Raw genomic sequence first — 4,720 nt, 5'->3', positions numbered from 1 at the left:
TTTTAATTCCTTCAACTGTTTGATTGTGTTTTCCTGGAATTCTTTCAGGGATTTTTGTGTCTCCTCTCTATGGGCTTCTACTTGTTTATTTATGTTTTCCTGGAATTCTTTCAGGCATTTTTTCGATTCCTCTCTTCGTAGGCTTTACTTGTTCTCTAAGGGAGTTCTTCTTTTCACGCCTTCTTGAAGTCCTCCAGCATCATGATCAAATATGATTTTGAAACTAGATCTTGCTTTTCTGGTGTGTTTGGATATTCTGTGTTTGCTTTCGTGGGAGAATAGTGCTGCTTTGTTCTGCTATTTTCTGACAGTGGCTAGACTGTCCTATAAGCCTGTGTGTCAGGAGTGCTGTAGACCTGTTTTCCTGTTTTCTTTCAGCCAGTTATGGGGACAGAGTGTTCTGCTTTCGGGCGTGTAGTTTTTCCTCTCTCTACAGGTCTTCAGTTGTTCCTGTGGGCCTGTGTCTGAATTCACCAGGCAGTTCACTTGCAGCAGAAAAGTTGTTTCATACCTGTGGTCCTGGAGGCTCAAGTTCGCTCTAAGGTGCTGCCCATGAGCCTTTTGGCAGCAAACCAGGAAGATTCGCGCCCGCTTCCGGGAGCTTCAGTGCACCAGGGTTCCAGATGGCGTTTGTGTTTTCTCCCTCTGACGCCCGAGATAAAAGTGCAGAGTGCAGTCTCTTCTGGTTTCCCAGGCGATGTCTGCTTCTTCTGAAGGTTCCTCCCACGGATTTGGGGTGCAGAGAACTGTTTATCCGGTCTGTTCCTTCAGGTTCCGGTGTCTCAGACGAGGGGTCCTGCCACTCCTGGGCCCTCCCCACGGGAACCCAGAGGCTTTCCAGTTTTCTTGGGCCAGGGATGTGGGCAGGGTGGGGCAGTGTTGGTGGCCCTTCCACCTCTGCAGCCCAGGAGTGCCCACCTGAACAGGCAGGTGAGGTCTCTCCCATTGGTCTGGGGACAGAGAGCTGCTGCGGCCGATCCGGGGTGGGATTCCCTGTAAAACACAGGAAGTGCCCGTCCTAGAGGAGGGAATTCTGCCTCTGTGTGTCCTGAAATCACCAGGCAGGTCTCTGCAGCAGAAAAAGTTGGTCTTACCTGTGGTCCCAGGCCTGTTGCTCATTGCAGGGTGCTGCCCACGAGCTCTCTGTGGCGGCAGCAACCAGGAAGATCTGCGCCGTTGTTTCCGGGAGCTTCAGTGCACCAGGGTTCCAGATGGCGTTTGGTGTTTTCCTCTGGAATCAGTAATGTGTGCAGAGTGCAGTCTCTTCTGGTTTCCCAGGCGTGTCTGCCTCTCTGAAGGTTTAGCTCTCCCTCCCACAGGATTTGGGTGCAGAGAACTGTTTATCTGGTCTGTTCCTCTGCAACAGTGTTTATTTTAAACTTAAAATCACACCAAAGAAAGGAATGCATTTTTTAAAATCATCATCAGAAAAAGCACACAGAGAGGGTGTGTTTGAAAGGAATCAGGGAAAAAGTCACCATGAAGGTCGAGCTGTGCAGTTTTAGCAGGTACAAGATCTACTCTGGACACGGGCAGCACTATGCCAGGACTGATGGGAAGGATTTCAAGTTTCTTAATGCCAAATGTGAGTCTGCATTCCTTTCCAAAGGAACCCTCGGCAAATTAACTGTACTGTCCTGTACAGAAGAGAACACAAGGAAGGACAGTTGGAAGAAATTCAAAAGAAAGGAACCTGCTTGCAGTCAAATTCCAGCAGGCCATCACGGGCGCTTCTCTGTCTGATATAATGGCCAAGAGGAATCAGAAACCAGAAGTTAGGAAAGCTCAGCGAGAACAGGCTATCAGAGCTGCCAAGGAAGCAAAAAAGGCTAAGCAGGCATCAAAGAAGACAGCAATGGCTGCTGCCAAGGCCCCCACAAAGACAACCACTAAACAATAGATCGTGAAGCCTGTGAAGGTCTCTGCTCCCCGAGTTGGTAGGAAATACTAATTTGGTAGATGAGAGTTTAAAAATAAAGATTTGTCTTTAACTCGAAAAAAACAAATAAAAGAAAAGAAAAGAAAAAAGAAAAAAAGAAAGAAAGTAAAAGAAAGGAATCAATGTTGGAGTAGTTACTGGGTTTGCGTTGGGTCACATCTTCCCCTCCTCGATGTGCCTCCATCTTCCTTCCATGTCTCTGTTTCTTTTCTGTGAATAAACACTCTGACAGAAGCTACTTAGCAGAGTGGGGTGGGTTTATTCCTGCTCACAGTCCTAGGTAACCGTTCCTTATTACAGAGCAATCACATATGCAGGAGCAGGCTGATCTGGTCACATTGCAACCACAGTCAACAATAGAGCAGTCGGATTCCAGGACTAAAGACAACTTTTTCAACCTCATGGGTCAGCACAGAAAAGAAGCTCTGTAGAGGCTTTCTGTCACCCATGGGCAGACAGTTTCAGGAAAGAGAGACACGGGTTATGGCTTCAGCATTTCCTTAGTACCAAGCCCCATACCTGACTCGTGTAAGGATTCATAGTCAGCGTTTCCCTCATGGCAGGCCCCTCAGTCTTCCTCAGGAGAGAGGCTGCCCCTTTCTGTGTGCACTAATAAACACAGTCCCATCTGGTGAAGGTCAGACTCCTGTGTCTTTCTGTCTTCCATCTCTGTATTCTACCTTAAAAACGTAACAGTCAAGAAGCAGAGAGCAAGGCATGCAGCTAGCACAGTCCAGAAATCTCAGCAAATGACACATAGGGCCAGGCAAGACAAACTAAGGGACAAGCAAGTCAGATTCCAAGACCTTATGAATTTAACCCATGTCAGGTTTTCAGAGGGTGAACAAACTCGAAGACAGAAGGTGCATAAGTAGGATCGGTGGGGATGGGGATGCAGTGGAATTCCCACTGTTGAGTAAGACCCACAGGAGTCTGGACACGGTGGCCCAGCATATTAAGCTGTGTGCTGGCGAAGACTAAATCCTGCTTCATTTGTTTTAAGTGTGGAATAAGGTAAACTTCAGTTTCTCTGTGTGTGACATTTTTATTCAACAGACCAAATCTTAAATTTAAATGTGGGTGTTGAGTGTGGTGGGAAGTATCTGTGTTATCTGAGAGCTTCGGTAACTAAGAGCAGGTGAAGCACAGAATGAGGACTTGAGCACTAGTGTGCTCTTGGGACAAGAGAGTGTCCATGGGACAATCACAAGTATGAAAACCCCAAGAGAGAGGCAAATCCTCAGTGAGAATTGGACATCCCAGGGGAGGGGAGGGGAGAAGACCCAGCAGTGATGGAAGTGGGTGGGAAGATCCTGGGACTGCAGAGGGCTTTCTCCAATGGAGGTTGACACTATAACCCCTGGGCAAAAGAGAAGACAGTGCTCTGACTGTGAATAGCAAACAGTACAGACAGACTGGTTAACATTTGATAATAGGAGCTTACCAGCTACTTTGGTGCTGTGACTGCACAGTGCTTTTCAGACCACCCTAGGATCACCTCAAGAGAGACAAGTAGGGGCCCATTCCAATATGGAACCTTGAGGAGGGAAAGTTAAACAACAGAGTTAGAGCTGTTCTGCTATTTAGACTTAGTGATTGCCTTTGTTACTGTAAGAGTTCTCCATTGTGGAGTGCATTCAATGGGCTGGGTGCTTTCCCACGTACTTATGAGCTTCATTTTTAGAAGAAGCTACAATGTAGATTATGTTTTTAATTTATATCACTTAATTAGGCAATTCTTTGAGTACACACACACACACACACACACACACACACACACACACACACACATACACATACACACACACACACACCACACACACACATACACACACACACACACACACACACACACACACACACACATTACACAATTAGCAGAAACAAAGGACTCATAAGGAACAGTGTGTGTACCGACTGCCAACACCAGGGAGTCCCACAGGGAACTCAATGCTGACATAAAGGGCAGCAGGCCCCGCTGGTGCTCTGCTTGTACTGGATGATGCTCCCTTCATCCCCACACAGCAGAGCCACATCCTTTGGAGAGAAGTGCACATCAGTGCACACACTGCTGCTCTGCTCTCTTAACGATTGCATAGAATCCCCTTCTAAAAATGAGCTATAATTTATTCAGCCAGACCCCTTTAAGGAATGTTTGGATGGCTGCCAATCCTTTGCTTTTAAACCCCATTGTGCAAGGGATACCATGATTTCACAAATGGCCAACTGCCCAGACTCAGCTTCTCAAATCTGATTCCAGCATATCCCTCGACTTCCTCATGGGGTTTGCTTTTCCAGCTCCAATCCTAAGCAAGGCCATATTTTCTCTCTACAGACAACTAAAACAATACATTGCTGTCTGTGGACAGGAGCAAAAGTGGGACCCAGCTGTCTCCGTAGGCCAAACAATGAACATACTGTCATAGGTAAAACAGTGCCCTCTTCCCACCGATTTCTAACAGTGTAATTGCCATGCGATGGAGTTATTTTTATTTTATGATATAGTAAATATCTTTTCAATTTCTCATTTTAGCAAGCTGGGGAAATGAATAGCGTACTTAGTAAAGTGCTCGCCTTGTAAGTCTGAAGACCTGAGTTCACTCTCTAATACACATATTAATAAAACAAAACAGGTGGGTGGGGCTAGAGCTGCCTTTAATCCCAGCACTCGATGGGCAGAGGCAGGCAGATCTCTGTGAGCCTGAGGCCAGCCTGGTCTACAGAGGGCATTCCAGGACAGCAATGGCTACAAAATAAACCCTGAAGATAGAGAGGGAGAGG

At 46.7% G+C, this 4,720-nt stretch overlaps 1 pseudogene; it reads left to right on the top strand.

Moving 5' to 3' along the window:
* Positions 1-1,479: 1,479 nt before the first annotated feature.
* LOC116889779 lies at positions 1,480-1,937 on the top strand (annotated as a pseudogene).
* The last annotated feature ends 2,783 nt before the right edge of the window (positions 1,938-4,720 follow it).

This window comes from Rattus rattus, unplaced genomic scaffold (genome assembly GCF_011064425.1).
Source record: "Rattus rattus isolate New Zealand unplaced genomic scaffold, Rrattus_CSIRO_v1 flattened_line_146214, whole genome shotgun sequence".
In the NCBI taxonomy this organism is placed as follows: Eukaryota; Metazoa; Chordata; class Mammalia; order Rodentia; family Muridae; genus Rattus; species Rattus rattus.
Note: the sequence above shows the minus strand (reverse complement) of the source record. Positions and strands in the feature narration are given on the sequence as shown.